Source organism: Oryctolagus cuniculus, chromosome 14, assembly GCF_964237555.1.
Source record: "Oryctolagus cuniculus chromosome 14, mOryCun1.1, whole genome shotgun sequence".
Lineage (NCBI taxonomy): Eukaryota > Metazoa > Chordata > Mammalia > Lagomorpha > Leporidae > Oryctolagus > Oryctolagus cuniculus.
In genome coordinates this window covers 50,581,355-50,602,333 of record NC_091445.1, presented here as the reverse complement: position 1 = coordinate 50,602,333, position 20,979 = coordinate 50,581,355, and the positions used below count along the sequence as shown (strand labels likewise).

Here is a 20,979-nt window from a genome sequence, read left to right as displayed (position 1 = left end):
CTTGGTAAGAGCCACACTGCCACCTTTAGTTGCAAGAAATATCAGGATATGGAACTTGTTGATTGCATGCATTGCCACCCTTAACCTTTTTTAGTATGAAGGAAGGAGACTATGTGTCAGATGGACTACAAGCTGTCTGCCACAAATCCTCATTCCTTCTTTTTTCATAGCAGTTAATTCCCCTGGCCAGCTCTACCCTTTTAGTATCTGTAGTGTTTAATTTGGGTATGTGGTTAACTGTTTAAATCAATGGTTTCCCTCTGTTCTGGATAAGAGAGAAAAGCAATGTATTTTAATTCTTCAAGCACCAGTTCCCAAGTTGAAGCTTCAGAATGCAGGTTACAGAATTAGCTGTATGGTGACCTATCTACAAATCTGTTTAAGGAAAAAAATATATTACTATGCTGTAATTGAGAAGGATTTTTGATGAAAAATGGCTAAAATGAAAAATGCAATTTTATTTTCATCAGCCAGAGGAAAAGAGCAAGTGTTATGATAACACATCTGAAGATCTATGCTAGTAATGAATCCTGGTGCCTCACGTGACACCAGATTCTTGAAGTATCATCAAATAGAGAAGTAGCTAAAAAATCTGACTAAAAAACAAACTACAGGAGAGAGAGAGAGAGAGGGAGAGAGAGAGAGAGATACGGGCATAGAGAAGTTGAAAACATAATAGAGGAGAAGAAAACAGAAGAAAGGAGACATACAGACACAGCAGAAATGATAGTGAAATCAGACATGACCCCCTAAAATTTATACCAAAATGTGGCCCTTTAGAGTTCCCCAGAAGTGCTATCTGGGGTGCCACATATGCTACTGGAATTTGGCGTGCCATACGATTTCACCATGGGCTTATTACTAAATCCCCAATATTAATAAGCCTAATTAGAGAAGAATTCTAAATACCGGCACGGATAAACGAGGCAGCATTGTACGTTTTAGGCTTTGATTTAGTGCGAGAGGTATCTAGGAAAGTGAGGGCTTTAGTTCAGGTTGGAGAGGGGAAAGTCTGGAAACTAGTTTAGTGTCCATACCACTTAGAGAGCAGGCCAAAGCCACATGCAGCAAGTGACTTGAGCTGCTATCCACTGCTTATCACCGGCAGCAAAGCAGAGGCAGAGAGCGTTTTGTGACACTCCTTGCCTTTTTATATATTTTCTGCATGGGAGTGGCTTGTGGGCAGGTGGGTGCTCAGGTATGGTCAGGTAGAGCCTGATGCCCCATGGGGGTGTGGCGAAGGTATCAGGGCGTGAAGTCACACAGGGGCGTGGCAAAGGCGTGGTCTTCCAGCTCACAAACCTAATCAATTTTAGCCTGTATGCCTGCCTGCTTCAATAGGAGACAGAAAAATCAAAGGCATCAAAATAGAGGTAAAATAAAAGATTTTTCATTAGATTTTTTTAAAAACCTTTAATTACAGAATTAAAGTTAAAAATCATGCACTATGGTTTATTCTTTTCTATAATAAATTTATAAGCTGTTAAAATCAATTAGAAACAATTTAAATGAGAAACAGAGGGAAATGTCCAATTTTTATTGAAACACAAAGCATTGTTTCCAGTTTCTGAACAATAACATTTTTTTAAATCATGATTTGAGGAATTACTGTGTTTTTTTTCTTTTCTTCATATGATCTAAATGTTCCCTCAAGTCTTACCCAGGCAGAATGAAACCATGCACTTTTTAAAAGCACATTTCTTTCCAATTTTATATTACAACCTAAAGGTACATTTAAATGGAAAAAGAAACAAAGGTAAATTAAGTGAATTACTGGCAGTGGTTATTGTCAACATGTAAATCAGGCAGAGGGCATTTTTATCCTTAGAACATTCCTCAAATATTCAGAGTAAGTATGTGAATAGAGGCTTAAAATTCCATGAAGCTTTAAACCATTCTATTGGAGGCCCTGGTGAAAATCCATTCATTCTGGACAGTGGGATACTCATCCAGCTGTGAAGGTAGCTATTCATCCTGACCTGTGTATTTAGTATCATTTAGGCTCTACAGCTTTATTCACAGAAATGTAAGAGAGAATGATTAGCTCTTAACACAGAGTTCAAGTTTCAGAAGGTACAGCAATAGAGGCTTTGGCCAATGGGAAACGGGGGTTCTGTTAGATTGTTTATGATGGTGGAAACTTTATTATCAGAAGTGTCACACATTAATCTTCTTTCCTAAGTTACTTGTTTTACTTGGGATAAAATTCAAGTTTGTTTTCTTATCAATGTATATTTGTAATTGTTTCACATGTGCATAAAGACAAAAAAGCAAAAACTAAAGAAAAAAATTGAGAGCAATATTTCATTCAGGAGTCAGAAAATTAAGTCTGTATTCAGGGTCAGGAGTCGGGTCAAGCAGTTAAGATACTGGCTTGTGTCCCACACCTGATTGCCTGGTTTGACTCTCCGCTCCATTCCTGACTCCAGATTACTGATAATGCAGTCCCCAGTGGAGGGGAGGGATTCAACTGGGTTCCCTTGTCCTGGCTTTGCAAGTATTTTGAGAAGTGAATGAAGGTATTGGAACTCTGTCTGTCTGCCTCCTGGTGTATCTGATGCATTCTCTCTCTCTCTCTCTCTCTCAAATAACTTTTTTTAAAATCTGAGGATCTGTGTTTCTATTTGTAGAGTAAAATAAATGAAAAAGAAATCAAGTAAGACCAAAATTAAAGAAGATAATTTTTTAAAAATAAATATTTGAGTTAACACAGAATTGCACAACTGTATTATAATTGGTCCTATTGGCTGAGGGAAGAAATAATATCACTATGGTATGCAAGATTGATGTGGACATAGTTCTTGGACTGTTGGCTTTGAGATACCTTTATGACAGCTTACTAGCTATGTGGGGTATAGAATTAGAAACAGGAATCAGAAGTTGACTGGAGATTTAAAATTGAGTCAACTCGGGTATTGAGATCACTTAGGGAAAATGAATGTATATGATGAAAGATAAATAGCTTAAAAACTCAGCTGTAAGGGACTTCAGTATTAAATAACTGCTTGTAAAGTATTAAATAACTGCTTGAAAAAATAAAATAAAAGGCTTTTCTGAGAAATAGCAGGTAAACCAAAGTGTTGGGCCAAGAATAAATAGTTTAGAAAAAAGAGCAAACAATTTGCTGTGGTCAGCAACTATGAGGTTGTACTAGAGAGAGAAAACATACTTATGAAATTCAGGGATATGAATGAACAGGTTACTGTCATGTGGAAATGAGATGTTAAAGTGCAGATGGTGTAGGGCCCCACAGGTGAGACTCGAGAAGTTTTTGCAAACATCTCCTGAGTGGTGTTTCTATGAAATGAGGTGGGGAGCAGAGACAGAGAGGAATGTGAAAAGGAGATATGCAATAAGGAAATAAGGTTTTTACTAAGATGATGGCAATTTAAATATTCAAAATACTGACAAACTACTATAAGAGAAAAGAGTGGAAAATGAAAAAGAGGTGATAATCCAAGGTACTTGTGTAATGATTCAAAGAGCATGGGAAATAGCTAAAATATTAAGGAGAAGAAGAAAATAATTACAGTGGTATCAAGATTCACATGTACCCATCTTAAATTTCTTCAATCCAAGAAGTAGTGCATCTGAGGTTTCTGCCATGGTATTTTTCTGTTATTGTCATAATTAACTCCATATCTATATAGAGCACAGATAAATATGTACAAAATTGAGTTGAAATATATACTTTCTTAGATTCTATTTTTAGTAAGATTTCAAATTGTTCATATAATTTAGCAAAATATCAATACTAGCTTTGCATTTATTAGGAAGCATAGAATTTATTTAAGATAACCTATGAGGTGTGGGTTTGTACCACTGTGAATTAATTCACTGGGAATCTGCATTTCATATCAGAGTTCTTGGGGCCAAGTCCTGCCTCTGCTTGTGATCCACTCCCTGTTAATGCATCTATGGGGCAGCAAATGGTGGCCAAAATTCTTGAGTTCCTGCCTCTCCGGAGAGAAACCCACATCAGTGTTCTGGTTCTTGACTTCATTCTAGCCCAGCTCAAGCTATTAAAGGCATGGGAGAGTGAATCAGCAAATGGAAGATACCTCTCTCTGTTACTCTGCCTTTTATATACATACTTATATACATACATACATAAAATTTTTTTTCATTTCCTATGCCCATGGGAAGCCTAGCAGGATTTTTGTTGTTGTTGTTGTTTCAGTTTTTGCTTCAATTTTATTTAATTTTTAACAGATTCAATATGATTTGTACATTCAAGTCAAGAACTATTATGGAATGTTATTTCCTTTCCTCCTTCCCTCACACCCTCCTTCCTTCTAGCATTTTTTCTTATCTTAGCTTTGAAATAACATATTTTAAATTTACATTGCAACAAAAAAGCTTAATACTTTGCCAAATAAGAAGTGTAACTAATAAAAGGCAAAATATAGACAAGAGATTAAAAATAATTGAATGAAAAAATGACCAAGTCACCCATATACAGTTTTCATTTTGTTAGTCATTCACAATTTCTTTCAATGTGATAAAACTAATAACAATATAATATCTAAATATTTTCTATGTGTTTACAAGATAATAAATAAATTCATTTAGCCTTAAATCTATTTCCTCTGAACAGTTTATGCACAGGAATAATTTTATGTAGATTGAAATGAAAATAATTATATATTATATTTTTTTACTCTATTATTTACCAAAGATCAGGAAAACATGATATTTGTCTTTTGGGGACTGACTTATTTCAGGCAGCATAATGGTTTCCAGCTGTATCCATTTTTTGTTAAAGATAAGATTTCATTCTTTGATGGCTGATTCCATAGTGTATATATACTGCAATTTCTGTATCCAGTCATTAATTGATGGGCATCTGTATTGGTTCCATATTTTAGCTATTGTGAACTGAGCTTAATTAAACAGGGAGTTCAGACAATTCTTTCATATATTGATTTCATTTGGGCAAATTTCTAGGAGTGGGATTGCTGGATCATATAGTAGGTGTGTTTTCAATTTTCTGGGAATCTCCATACAATTTTCCATACTGTCCATACTAGTTTGCATTCCCACCAACAGTGAACAAGAGAACACTTTTCCCACATCCTTGTTTGCATTTATTGTGTTTTGTAGGAAAGCATACTAACTGGGGTGAGGTAAAACCTCATTGTAGTTTTTATTTCCATTCTCTGGCTCGTGATCCTTACCATTATTTAATGTATCTTATGGCCATTTGAATTTCCTCTTTGAAAAAAAAATGCCTGTTCAAGACCTCTGTCCATTTCTTAACTAGATTGTGTGTTTTGTTATTGAGTTTCCTGAGCTTTTGATAGATTCTGGATATTAATCCTTTATCAATTTCCTAGTTTGCAAATATTTTCTTCCATTCTGTCGGTTGCCTCTTTACTTTGTTAAGTGATTCCTGAGCCTGAAATAATCCCATTTTTCTATTCTGGTTTTGGTGACCTGTGCTTCTGGGGTCTTTTCCAAGAGGTTTTTGCCTATGTTAATGTCTTGCAGAGTTTACCAAATATTCTCCTCCATTAATTTGATGGTATCAAGACACAGATTTAGATCCTTGAACCACTTTGAGTGGATTTTTCTATAAGGTCTTAGGTAGAGGTCTTCTTTCATATGTCTGCATGCAGAGATCCAATTTTCTCAACATCATTTGTTGAAGAGACTGTTGATTATCTGGGAATGATTTTAGCACCTTTGTCAAAGATTAGTTAGCTGTGGTTATATGGAATAATTTCTGGGGATTCTGTTCCATTTCATTGATCTTCATGGAACATTGGTCTATATAGTTCTTTGTGCCAGTACCTGGCTGTTTTTATTATAAATGCCCTATAGTATGTTTTAAAATATGATATTGTCATACCTCCAGCTTTGTGTTGCTTAATATTACTTTAGCTATTTGGGGTCTCTTGTGTTGCCATATAAATTTTAGCATCATTTTTTTCTAGATCTGAGAAGAATATAGTTGGTATTTTTGATTGGGATTTCACTGAATCTATAAATTCCTTTCACTTAGTTTGGACATTTTGATGACGCTGATTCTTCCAATACATGAGCATGGAAAAGTTTTCCATACTTGGTGTCTTCTATTTCTTTCTTTAATGTTTTGTAGTTTTCATTGTAGAGCTCTTTCACCTCCTTGTTTAAATTTATTCCAAGGTATTTAAAATTTTGAAGCTATTATGAATGGGACTGATATTATAAGTTCTTTCTCAGCCATGGAATTTTTTTTTTTGACAGGCAGAGTGGACAGTGAGAGAGAGAGAGACAGAGAGAAAGGTCTTCCTTTGCCATTGGTTCACCCTCCAATGGCCGCCGCGGCCGGTGCACTGCACTGATGCGATGGCAGGAGCCAGGTACTTATCCTGGTCTCCCATGGGGTGCAGGGCCCAAGTACTCGGGCCATCCTCCACTGCACTCCCTGGCCACAGCAGAGAGCTGGCCTGGAAGAGGGGCAACTGGGACAGAATCCGGTGTCCCAACCGGGACTAGAACCCCGTGTGCAGGCGCCGCAAGGTGGAGGATTAGCCTAGTGAGCCAAGGCGCCAGCCTGGAATTGTTTTTATACATAAAAGCTATTGATTTTTGTGTGTTAGTTTTATAAGATTGCCACTTTACCATACTTTTATGAGTTCCAATAGTCCCTTAGTGGAGTCTATTGGTTCCCCTATATATAGATTCATATCATCTGCAAATAGTGATATTTTGACTTGCTCCTTCCCAATTGGTACCCCTTTGATTTCTTTTTCTTGCCTAATGGCTCTGCCTAAAACTTCCAGAACTGTATTAAATAGCAATGGTGAAAATGGGCATTCTTATCTGATTCCAGATCTTAATGGAATAGCTTCCAACATTACTGTACTCAATAGGATGCTGGCTGTGGGTTTGTTGTATATTGCCTTGATTGTTTTAGGAAATGTTCCTTTTATCATGAAAGAATGCTGTTTTTATCAAATACTTTCTCTGCATCTATTGAGATAATCAAATGCTTTTTGTTCTTCAGTTTGTTAATGTGATGTATCGCATTGACTTGTGAATATTGAACCATCTATACATACAAGGGATAAATCCTACTTGGTCCAGGTAAATGATCTTTCTGATGTGTTGTTGGATTTGATTACATACTACTTTTTGAGAATTTTTGCACCTATGTTCATGAGTGTTATTAAAGATAACCAATGGGACATTAAGCAAATCATTCCAAGTAGAATTCAAGTTAGTCAGTTTTAGATGAACTTCGTTACACTGATCTCTAAAATTTGTGGGTTTCTTTTAAGGATTTATTTATTTGAAAGTGTTACAGAGAGAAGCAGAGCGAGAGAGAGAGAGCGAGTGAGAGAGACAGAGAGAGAGAGAGGTCTTCCATCCACTGCTTCACTCCCCAAATGACCTCAATGGTCAAAGCTGAGCTGATCCAAAACAGGAGCCAAGAGCTTCTTCTGGGTCTCCCACATGGGTGCAGGGGCCCAAAGATTTGGGCCATCTTGTACTGCCTTCCCCAGCTCATAGCAGAATGCAGGCTGGGGCTTTATTCTGCTATGCCACAACACCAGCCCCGAAAATTTTTGGTTTATACTGAGCTAGATTATTTTCTTTTGAAGGTAGTGTAAAATGAATATCTAATGCCATCCTTTCATAGTCAACCCAGGCCAATTAAATATAGAACTAGGATGAGATCCTCTGGGTTCAGTGTGTGATCCAGGCCCAGTGTACCCTTGACCTCTGTGTCTGCTAATCTCAAGGCAGACTCAACACCTGGCATATGCTTCAGCTGTCAATCCAGCCATATCAAAAACAGGATGAACTGTGGCTAATTTTTCTCTTACTTGACAGTTTCAGGAAGAGAAAAAAGTAACATAGTTTGCAAGTCACACATAAGCAACAAGAAAGTTCATTTATCTGTATTATCATTACTTTTGCTTTAATTCTCTGATTGGTGTTACCTTTGTCTCCCTCTATCCCATTTACTCCCCGTTTTCCAGTTTGGTGCTCCGTCACTTCTCTTAAATTCTTCTCCCATGAATTTTAGGAAATACAATTTTCAAATGGAAAACCCCATTCCCTTTGAGAAGCATGATTGAAACAAATGCATGATACTAGCATAAGGAGAGCAAAATATGAGACATCTTCTTTATGGTTGGGTGATTTTTATGGGAAGCAAGGCATGGTATATTTTTAGTTATCCTGTGTGTGGTCTGTAGTTGCGCTGAAAGACTTAGATTTAAGAAATAAAAAAATTAAGTTATATATTGCCATATCAGGTAAACATTTGGCTACATTTGAATTAAACCCTCTTAAATAAAATCTAAGACATCAACTGAATTCACTGCCATGTCTAGAATATTTATTTCAACTACCTTGGATAGCAACATGGTTATATAACCTTGAAAAAATTATTCAACCTGTCTATAACTTGATTTCCTTATATATAGAATATATATAAAATATATTTTCTTATATATAGAATGAGGATAACATCTTTACAATTGTTACTAACATTACTGTGAAAAATATTGTCTCTCAGATAAAAACCAATTAAAACAAGAGATAGGGACCAGTGTGGTGAGATAGTGGGAAAAACCACTGTGTGTGACATCAGTATCCCATATGGGGACTGGTTTGTATCCTGAAAACTTCACTTATTGTCTAGATTCCTGCTAATGGACTGGGAAAAGCAGCAGAAGATGGTCCATGTGCTTGTGTCACTGCCACCCACGTGAGAGACCTTGAAGATCTCTTGGTTCCTGGCTTCAGCCTGTTCCATCCACAGCCATTGCAGACATTTGGATAGTGAACCAACAGATGGAAGATATCTCTGTGTGTGTATCTTTGTGTGTGTGTGTGTGTGTGTGTGTGTGTATCTCACGGTCTCTCTAGAACTCTGGCAATAAATAGATACATATATATTTTAAAAAATAACAAAGATAGAAAAGTTTATAACCCTGTGATCTTACTTTGAATGTTAAGGATTAATTAGATGAATTCAGAATCCAAAATGTTTGTTTTAAAAATTTATTATAAGGCAGAGTGACAAAAAAGGAGGGAGGGAGGTAGAAAGAGAGAGAGAGAGAGAGAGAGAGGGAGAAACTTCATCCCCTAGTTCATTGTCTGGATGGTCTTGGACTAGCTATGCTGAAGGAAGGAGCCTAGAACCCCTCAGCTGACTTCTCTGGCACAGTGACATGGAGCTGGATCTGAAGTGACATTTTGATACGTTATGTTTATGTCGTAGGCAGTGACTTAACCCTCTGTGCCACAACACTTGGGACCCGTATTTTGAAATTTGAGGAGCCAGTGAATATTTAACATATTTTAGTCTATTAATATTAATATATGTTGATCAGCATACTGAAAAAGACCTTGTGTCCTAGAATTCTGTTTCCTTACATTACAAAATAAAGACATCTAAGGTCAGGAAGTTTATATGACCTGTACAAGTTCAAAAACTCATATAAAAAGTTATCTTAAGAACATAGTAACAATTTTGAAATTTAAACAAAATGAGTAATTGTTCAGTTTAGCATTTTATATATGTTAGTTGTGAAATATTAAATAGTCAAAACCGTGTACACACAGCAAATGAATAGGTTAGATTTAGCTTGTTTATCCTGGAAATTTGCTGTAATGAATAATTCTCAATCATTAAAACTTTTAATAATAAAAATAAATAACAGTTATCTTTTAATTACATTTTATGTGCATGGAACACTGTACTGTGTATACTTCACATATTTTTTATTTCTAATTCCCCCTAGCAACACTGTTAGTCTCTCTAGGGTCTCTTTTTCTCACACGCACACACACACACACACACATACACACACAAACATACCCTTGTCCCTTTCCGCCCATCTTTTTCCCATGAAATATTTAGTTATCCAATAATAATTTGTTCATTATATTCTTTATTAAGTTAAAAAAGCAATAATTTTAGTAACATAACATGACTCATTATATTTGACCCAAAATATGCATGGATGAAATTAATATTTCAATAGAGCAGTACACAAAGTGTAGGCATTTATTGGGATGCCCACATCCATATTAGATGCAAATTGTGACTTGATCCTGAATTCTATCTTCCTGTTAATGTGCACACTGGGAAACAACAATGACTCAAGTAGATCGGTCCCTGCCATTTACATTGGAGACACATATTGAGTTCCAGGTCTTGGTTTTGGCTTGGCCCATTCCTGGCTCTTGTGGGAAGTTAGGGAGAGAATCAGTGGATGGAAGATCTGATCATTCTCTGTCCTTCTCCCTTTTAAATAAATAATAAAAAAAGCATAGACTAAAGCTAAAAGAAAACTGTAGATATTTTCCTGCATGAAAATAAGTGATAACTGTTACTTTATTGAATATTTTAAGTCCATAAAAGTTATTAAAATGAAGCCATTTTTACAATAGGTTCTCCTCTAAGCACTAGACTTATTTTCATGATAGTACTTTTTTATTTGTAAAGGGTAATTTAATTTAAAGTCCATGGATTATTTTCTATTCTTCATAAAAGGCAGAGCAACAAAAAGCCTGTTCAAATTTCTGATGGGCAGTATTTAATAATACACAATAAACTTTATATAGAATGATGGGTGAATTTTTAGGGCATGAGTAGTTTGTCACCTGTACTTATTGAATGATTATACAGGATCACTGTTAGAGATAACTGTCTGATTTCATAAAATGATAAGATTTTAGTAGTCATTTGAAGCAGAATGTGAGATTTCAGTGCATGAGATAGCATGCCTGGATGAAAGTTGTCAGAAATGTGTAGGACTCTGAAGAATAGTTGTTTCTTTTGTTACCTTATGCCATTAACTGGTTCTCATGGTTTTGTGGTTTAAACGTGCTATTTTTGTGTGTGTTTGAGTCTTCTCTACCTTTTCATTGTTGCATGAATAAAAAAATGAACCTAGGTGTAGAGCTATTTTTAGCATGTTAGTATAATTATAAATTCCTTGCCTTTGATTAATGGGAGAGGTGATTATAATTGGTAACATTTAGAGCAGAAACCAATTGATTTTTGTTGTTTTTCCTGGCCTTGAGAAGAGCTTAGAATACAAGCCTTCTCACTGCTCAGGAAGAGTGACTATCTAGTTACAATTATATAAATATTGGCAGCAGTCAGGGTTGTTTTTCCATCTCTGCCCAGCAAGCCGCTTGCAATACATTAACAAACACTTCCTGGAGAAAAGATATGGAATCCTGTGCCAGAACTGTATCTTCAGGGAATGGAACAGCTGACAACAAATTTCATCAAAACTTTTGTAAGGCTTACTACTAATTGGCAGCATTCAAGTAACCTGTGTATCTCCTGGCTTTATGCCATTGCCATACAAATGGAATGCAAGCGTGGTTCAAGTGATTATATTTATTTTCTCCTTTCTGGCAGTTTGATTTGTTTTTTAGCAAAGTATTGGCCAAAACATGCCTTGTTTATTTCGACAGGATTCATTGCAAAGGTGCTAGTGTCTGCCTTCCCTTTTCACTTTGTAGATAATGCCACATTGCTTAGTTTCTTTTCCCAAGATGTTTTCCAGGCAGCCCTGCTCCATTTTCTTACCCTGAAGATACATTTCCCTCAGTGACATCAAGGTACTTTGTGTGTTCAACCCTTAGAGATATGTTTTCCCCTGAGCCCAAAAGGCAATTGTCTTCCAGATGAAGATGGTATGTATGGCTTAACATGCCTTGAGCTACGTTGCAATATTCAATTACAATGTCTCTTGGGGAAAGTAATAGCCCAGTAGATAAGGCAGGGGTTTAGATGCCCACATCCCATACCAGAGTATCTTGATTTGATACTACATTCAAGTTACAGACTCTTGCTTCCCGCTAATTTAGACCCTGAGGGGCAGTGGTGCAAGCTCAAGAAATCAGGTTCTGGCATCCTTGTAAGAGACCTGGGGTGAGTTCCTTGCTTAAGCATTTGCCCTGGCCTTGTCTTACACACTGCAAACATCTGGAATTTGGAGAGTGAACCAATGAAAGGGAGCTTCCCACCCCTCCCCCCATGCTTTCTCTTTCTGCTTCTCTAAAAAATCAAATAAAAACCCTAAAAAATCATCTAGGAGCCAGCGTTGTAGTGTAGTGAGTTAAGCCTCAGCCTGTGATACCTGCATCCCATATGGATACCGTTTGGAGTCCTAGCTGCTCCTCTTCCAGTCCAGCTCCTTGCTAGCACACCTAAGAAAGCAAAAGATGGCCCAAGTGCTTGGGACCCTGCACCCAAGTGGTAGACCTAGAAGAAACTCCTGGCTCCTGGGTTCAGCCTGGCCTAGCCCTGACCATTGTGGCCATTTAGGTAATAAACTAATAGATGGAAGACCTCGATTTCTCCCCACCCCTCGTGTCTCTCTCTCTCTCTCTCTCTCTCTCTCTCTAACTCTTTCAAATAAGTAAAATAAATATTTTAAAAAATCATCTCCCACATTATAAACCAGATGAATGAGTAATATGGATAAATTTGAAATTGTCTTGATCTGTTCTCTCTGGAAGTCCTCCATACGTGTAGGAATTGAAGTAATTTATTAATGTCACTAACTAAATTTAGAGAAAGATGTTAGAAAAAACAGTATGTCATGATAAAAATTAGTCTATCCTAGAATTCTAGAGATCTTTTCTGGTCAGCATTATTCTAAATAGTGTAATATTCTAACTCTGTATCTTGGCTCTATGAATTGAGGAAAGGGCTTACGTGATCTCCTGAAAACTGAAAGGTATCAAGGTCAACAACTTACCATGGAATGGATGGAAGTGAAATACAATATTGCTAAAAGAATATTATCTATGCACAGAATATGTGTATTTGATACTTTTCAAAAATTTCTACACTAGAGTAGCACTAAATAGAATAATCCCTGGTAAAACCTTTAAATAAAATGATTTTAAAAGACAGGTGGATACTGATAATGAGATTTTTACATTCAAACCTGAACATAAAAAAAAAAAAAAAAACAAGTAAAACGAGTACAAAGCTGATTTTGTTCAGGACATTCACTTGGCTGCAGCTAATTCTTTGTTAGGAATTAGATTAAGTGGTAGAGTATTCTGTGGTTGTGACTCTGAAATGATCATGTATCCTCATTGATTGCACCATCTCATTAGCTTTCTATTTGTACAAACAAGGTTTCTTTGTTTTCTCTAATTGCACATTAAAAGTATCAGGCTCTGCTGGGAAGCAGAAATCCAAGTTCTAATACAAGGTCTACAGAGATGTAACTGAAAAGAGCTTTGAAATTTTCCCATCCTGACTCCTTAATTCCTTAATGTAAAGTCATGAGCAGTCTGAGCTGCCTAGTTTTTGTTTGTATATTTCTTTTCTCCCTAAAAAAGCAAAGTACATTTAATAATGAATTTTAAATTAATATTACTGTATCATTATTGTATTTAAGGGAACCATGCAAATCATTAATATTATTCAAAAGATAATAGTTTGAAATACCTGACTGAAAACATAATATTGAAATATTAAGTAAATAGGTACAGCATATCATGGAAAGCAAGGCTTTCCCTCTATATTTCTAGAATGGCAAAAAACAGCTACGTTGTTGGAATTTCTGCTCATCTTTAACATGGCTTCCCCAATGCAAATATTATCATAGAACTTCTAGTATCTTGACAGATATTCATAGGGTAAGATAGTCAATATTTATTATTGTTAATATGGATGATTTATAATATTAAAGAGTGAAAATTAATAGTAATGACCATTGCCAGTCAGGTATTAATCTCAAAACAAGAAACCAGGTTGAAATTTTAATGTGGAAAGGAATGAGACTTCTTATCCTATTATACATCCTGCTGTATAATTTACCTGACAGTGCACAGTATTAAGTGACTGGGCCTAAGTAGGCTTTGCTGTTAGAATAACTCTGAGGTAGAATAAATTCCATGATATATTTTGAATGTGTTTTGAGTTTGTAGAGTGTGGTTGCATAAAAAATTGTGCTTGCTCTTTATGTAGTTTTGTGTTGGTGGGAAAAATATTTCTAAAGAGTTCCATGATTTCCAATGCTTTTCAGAAATATATTTAATATTTCAGTTACAGTAATCCTACCTTATCCAAATTTTCCCTTTCCAAATTTGTTGCCTGCACTCAACTGCAGCCCAAAAATGTGAAGAGAAAAATTCCAGAAATAAAAAATTCATAACTTTTAAATAACTTGGATAATAGTATATTGTTATTATAGTTCTATTTTATTACTAGTCATTGCTGCTAATTTCTTACTGTGCCTAATTTATTAATTAAACTTAATCATAGGTATGTATACATGTAAAGGAAAAACTCCAGAATATAGAATTTAGTACTCTCTGAGGTTTCACACATCTGTGGAATCTCTTGGACATATGCCATTTAGTTAAAGGGGAATTAGTGTATCCTTATCTTGACAGTGAGAAAGCAATACAATATGCATCCATTTTTTCTGTACCTTTATACTGGATTATAGCCTCTCCAGCAAAGAATTACAAAAGCATTATTGTTGGCAATGATAAAATTTAAGTGTTGATTTCTGATTTAGATTAGTGTTATAATGTGTTGAATTCCCGTTTTCATAATTACATTGTAAGTAGGTAATATCATAGTTTTTTTTTTTTTTTTTAGAAAATCAATTTAAGTTTTTAGGGATAAAAGTGATATCTACAACTTAAGTTTTATTATATATTGTTTTAAAGATTTATTTATTTATTTGAAAAAGAAAAGAGAGAGAGATCTTTCATCTGCTGGTTCACTCTCCAAATGGCCTAATGGACACGAATGGGCCAGGCAAGAACCAGGAGCTTCCCCTGATCTCCTACATGGGTGAAAGGGACTCAAGCACTTCAGGAGCCAAGCAGGGGCCATCCTCTGCTGCTTTCCCAGGCACATTAGCAGGGAGCTGGATTGGCAGCGAAGCAGCTTGGACTCCAACCGTCACCCATTTGGGATGCAGGTGCAAATGGTGGCACCGAAATTTTGCTATATTTTAAAAATTGTTCATGAGCATATGTGCTTGGAGGTATGTATGTGTATATAGAGGGGCAGCATGTGAATAAATGTATGTGTTAATATACATGAAAGAGAATATGATAAATTACACAAATATTACCATTTGGTAAAAATGCACAAAGTGATAAACTGTATACAGACTTTTGTTCCATGCAAGCAATTTTGTTTACTTTTAAGATTATGACAAATTACATATGTAAGTATATAATATACAAAAAATATTTTTATGCAAGCTTAGGGATTCAGTGTTTGCAAAGAGTTACAAAATCCAACTGGGGGTTTTCCCCAAGTATAAATATTCATTTCATTAACACCAAATAGAACTTATGCTATAACAGTGTTATGTCATTTGCTCCAGTTTTTCATACAACACTGTGATTGAGATATTATATCTCTTATTCACATGTGGCTATCCGATCTTTGAAATATAGATAATATCTCTGAACTAATAATCTGTAGAAGCAGACTTGGTCCAAAATTACAGTTTATCTAATCTGTGTGGGAATATCTCAAACTTCAATTTAGGAGAGTACTACCAAAATGTGGCTAAACTTTGCCTAATTCAACAAATGGGGAAAATCTATTTCATATTGGTCAGAGAGAAAATTTAAGAGATCTAGATCTTTGTTTAAGTACATAACCTTGTTTTTATTTTTAGTGATGTTTTAATTCCAAGCCTGAACATGAGAATTGTCCCACGAGTTCCTAATAAATCCAGCTGCTGTTTTTATTAATGGACATAAATTTGAACTGTTAGACTCTGAATGAAAAATATGAAAATATGAAATATATCACCCCTTACAAATCTTTGTTTTGGAGAACATAAGAGTGTAACAGAAGGTAATTTTCTCTGATGAAATGCACCTAATTTGTGGAGAAAAGCAATTCTTACTTTTGCTACATTGCAAGATTTCTTTGGTTTATCTATGACTCTAACTTTTTCAGCATATCTTGACAGAGTAAGCAAGGAGTTTTATTAAGGGCTCGGGCAACAATAATTCTATAGAACTCTTGAGATGTGATGATTTTTTTTCTTATGTGTGCAAAAGTCTTCTTTCCTAGAGACTGTGACCAGCTGGGAGCATCGTATTTACTGTTTTGGCATTACTTGTGCAACAAGCATAAACTAAAATGAAAGATTGGTGGGGAATACTTTATTCATTTCAGGATAAGTGCACATTTTGCTATAGCTGATTTTTTATCATGCTCTCTTTTAGTCAGGCTTGTAAATTCCATAGAAATTAAATAAATATCTACAATATTTCATCTATGCACATAGTGCTAAAGAGATTGTGCACCTTTCTCATTACATTTATAGACTAAAATTACAAATGCAGATTGAATATAGAGATAAGCTATATTTGTTCCGTATCATGTGGTTTGAAACTCTCACTTCAGTGACATAAATCTAAGGGTAATGCAACTGAACTGAAATATTCGTCATGGGCTCTCTTACTCTCCATTAACCCACAGATAAGCATGGACTCATGAAATAAGGAGACTGCTGCCTTAGGGGTTACTCGGCGTTAAAGGAATTTCCAGAACATCACGTTTCTTTTAAGATTTATTTATTTATTTATTTAAAAGGAATAGTTACAGAGAGGCAGAGAAAGAGAGAGAGGTCTTCCCATCTGCTGGTTCACTCCTCAGATGGACACAATGGCTAGAGCTGTGTCGATCTGAAGCCAGGAGCTTCCTCTGGGTCTCCCACACAGTGCAGGCCATCCTCCACTGCTTTCTCAGGTCATAGCAGAGAGCTGGATAGGAAGTAGAGCAGCCAGGACTAGAACCGAACCGGCACCCATATTGGATGCTGGCACTGCAGGCAGCAACTTTATCCGCTACACCACAGTACATGACTTATTGATGTGCCTATGTTGCTTATTTATCCGATAAAATATTCTTAAGCCTAGTTTGAAGCTCAAAGAGTAAAGAAGTTCAAGCAAATAATGAGTTATTAGACTCAAAATTCAGTATGGAGAAAGGGTATACTTTCTTTTTAAGAGAGACAGAAACAAAGTCATATTTATGATGTGAAAAAATAGTAGCAATGTAAACGAAATTAGTAAGGATTTTATCATCTAAACAAGGGATTTTGGAAATTTCCTCAGGGTTTTTAATTCTTGTTGGAAGTTGTAAAATTTTATCCAATATACTTTGATGCTACAGGTTTCTACCTACATTAAACATACAATCAATGTCTTAGAGGACAGAGCTTACATTTTAAACTAGTTAATTAAACAGTGTAGATTGAATAGAAATATGATAGTATATCTGTAAAAAGCATTTATAAATACTGGACAATCAACAATGTTTTCACAGAATGTCTATGAGGTAGGCAAAGCAATTTGTATTATTCAACTTAAAATACTATTTACAGAGGCAGAAAGGCACACACAGAGAAGAGCTGTAGAAAGATAGCAATGAAGATAAAGAAATGGAGGGGGGGTGGTGAGAGGGAGTTCCCATCTACTTCTTTCCCCAAATGTCCTCAGTGGCATGGCTAAGAGTCTGAAACTGGAGGCTGGAACCTCCAATCCAGTTACCCACATGGGTGGCCCAAAATCAGTTACTTGATCCATCATCTGCTGCAGCTACGATCTGCGTTAGCAGGAAGCCTGAGCTCTAAGGGATCATTAGAGACTCAAACACAGCACTTGGATGGGGGATGTGGGCTTCCCAATTGTAATCTTTACAACTATGCCAAATATCATACCCCATTATTCAATTTTTAAATGAGAAAAAAATCACTAAAGTTCAGAGAGATTTTGTGGCGCTTAGAGATTTTCATTTATTCATATATTTGGAAACAATCAACATGCTGGATTTAGATAACATGGAAAAATAAGAAAGCGAGTCTCTCCTGCAGATATATCAGAGTTGAGTCTAGGTTCAAAGTAACTTTCCTACTCTAGTGTCCTTCCCTGGAGAATCTCAGTTTCCCTGAGTTGAATGGAAGGGAAGGTTTCACTCAGTATTTTAAATTGGACTCTTTAAGTTGGATTCTTCTCTTTGAAACCCTGTAAGTGTTTAATTTGTGGGAACCAGGGTGAACTAATTTTTAATACTTTTGAACTTAAAATGTTATTATATTATATATGTATATAGATATATACACATATATAATGCATATATATACACACAGATATATAATGCATATATATATCACATAAAATAGTCTTCTTGTCACTCAGGTGCATGCTGCTATTTAGTTTTTCCTCACTTTTCATTATCTTAAAATATGATACTGAACTTAATGAAGTATGTTTTCACTCCTGTTCTTGATATCTGTATTCCTGATGATAGTAGCCAAAGATAACGTGAACTCTTTTGGAAGCCACATGAAATTCCAAGCACATATTAAATCTATCATGAACTAAAATATCTCTATAAATATTTGAATTCTTGAATACATATAAAATTGATCTCTTTGTCATGAAATTTATTGAATTTCAACTGGGTACATAATGCTGCCAACCAGTATTTTAACGTTTGCATGCATAATTTCCCTCACTTTAAAACCATTTCATACTTTCCTATTCTTTTGAGATTTCCAATTCCTCATTCTCCATTATAATTCTGAGATGATTACCTTGATGACTACTTTATTTTTTTTATGCTCTAGTAACCTAGGGGAAGCTTTATTGGGGGCGGGGCATGCGGAGACCACGCCCCCGGGCGGGTGCGGCCTTATTTGACCTTCTTGGGGCGCAGGTTGTTGGTGTGCCCGCACTTCTTGTGGCAGTTGACGGCACGGGGGTGCAGGCGGGCATAGCACTTGCGGCTTATCATCTTGTCGCAGTTGTACTTCTGCGCCAGCTGGTGGATCGAGGGCTCGATGATGCTGCCGCGCAGGCGCAGCACCAGGTGCAGGGTGGACTCTTTCTGGATGTTGTAGTCCGACAGGGTGCTGCTGTCCTCCAGCTGTTTGCCCACGAAAATCAGACGCTGCTGGTCAGGCGGGATGCCCTCCTTGTCTTGGATCTTGGCTTTGACATTCTCGATGATGTCCTGGGCTCGACCTGGAGGGCGATGGTCTTGCCCGTCAGGGTCTTCACAAAGATCTGCATCTCGGTGCCCACAGAGCCGCTCAATGACTACTTTATTCTAAAAATTAAACCAGTTAGGATAGATCAACATATCTGAAAATTTGTCAGCATCTGTACCACACAGTTTGTTTTGTTTCTTACTGTAGATGAACTTTCTCAGATTTCATCTGATGTTCACGTCTTCACATAGGTACAAAGCCCAACATTTGTATATGGTCAAGGACATTGTTCTTTCATTCACGATCACCTGCCTCCATTCTTCTTCTAGATTTGCAGGAACACTCTTGAAGAGTTATCTGTGCTCTTCGATGTCCATCCCTCTATCCTTATGTTTATGTTAAATCATTTTTAATCTGCTTCCCCGCAGCTCTATAGTAACTGCTTCTGGGAGGATCCTCAGTTTTTCATTACCTGTAATCATCAGTTCATTCTAAGAGGTCATCTTCACTGTACTTAAAACAATTCACAAGTTCTCATCCTCACTCACATTCTTCACTTGGCTTCCATCACCACAGGTCTTGGTTTTGCTTCTACTCATGTTCTGAGGTTTTTAATCTTCTGTGACTCTTCCCACACCTTCTCTGTGATCTTTGAACCCCAGGTCTCTATTTGCTCTTCTGTTTTCTGTGTGTCTGTTCTTTGTTGGTGATCTCATCCAGGCTAAACAACTTAAATGCCAGCTTACTAGGATGAGTCTTTGGTTTATATTTCCAGCCAGCATATTTATCTGAACTTCATTCCCATGTGTGAATGGTTTATATGTATGTATGTGTGTATATCACATAAACTTATATATGGAGATATTATCAATTAGACTTTGAATAGACACTTAAAAGTTAGTAACTATTGAAGGAAAATAGTAACCCCAAAGCATTCGTGTCTTATTCCTAGAATGTGTGACTATTCTACCTTACATGACAAATTATTTTTGAAGATTTAATATAGTTAAGGATCATGATGGGTGATTGTTCTTAGTTATTTGGATGAGTCCAATTTGATCGTATCATTCCTTAAAAGTGTACTGTCGTGGACATTGAGCCTAGAATTCAAGATACTGATTGGGGCCAGTGCTGTGGTGTAGTAGGTTAAGCCTCTGCTTGTGGTGCCAGCATCCCTTATGGGTGCCAGTTCAAGTTCCAGCTGCTCCACTTCTGATCCTGCTCCCTGCTAGGAACTTGGGAAAGCCACGGAAGGTAGACCAAGTGCTTGGGCCACTGCATCCACATGGGAGACTTGAAATAAACTCCTGCCCCTTGCTTCAGACCAGTCCATCTCCAGCCTTTGTGACCATCTGAGGAGTGAAATAGCAGATGGAAGACATCTCTCTCTCTCTGTAACTGCCTCTCAAATAAATAAATCCTCAAAAACCAAAAAGACACTGGTTAAGTCCCTGCATCCCATATTGGAATATCTGCATTTGATACAGAGTTCCAGCTGCTGACTATGCCTAATTCTGGGAGGTTGCTCTGATAGTTCAAGTAATTGGGTTCTTAGCATCCATTTGAGATATCTGGATTGAACTCCAAGCTCACAGTTTTGGCCCAGGACAGCCTCCGCTACCTGAGGCATTTTGGAGTCCTGAAATAGCAATTAGACTTCTCTCTCTCACTATCTCTTTCTTTAGATACATACATACATACATACATACATATATACATATATACATAGCCTTAACCAGAGAATAAGGGTTTCCTCAAAAGCTGAATAATCTAGAAAACAGTTTCCTCTAGAGCCTCCAAAATGAAACATGGGCCTCCTAATACCTTGAATTTAAACTAGAGAGACCAATATTAGTCTTCTGCCCTCCAAAACTCTAAGATAATACATTTATATTATGTAAGTCACTAAATTTACATGACTTTGGAATAATAGCCACAGGAAAACAGTGGGATGCAAAGAAAAGTTTCCACAGATTGCTACATGAGTTAATGACAAGTAAATGCCAAAATCTGCCAT

General features: G+C 36.4%; 1 protein-coding gene and 1 pseudogene across 7 annotated transcripts in view; one reads left to right on the top strand and one right to left on the bottom strand.

Annotated features, from left to right (window-relative positions):
• Positions 1-20,979, top strand: part of CDH12 (cadherin 12) — a 1,101,741-nt gene that overhangs the window by 221,893 nt on the left and 858,869 nt on the right. The window lies entirely within an intron of this gene.
• LOC100346286 (ubiquitin-ribosomal protein eL40 fusion protein-like) lies at positions 18,579-19,044 on the bottom strand (annotated as a pseudogene).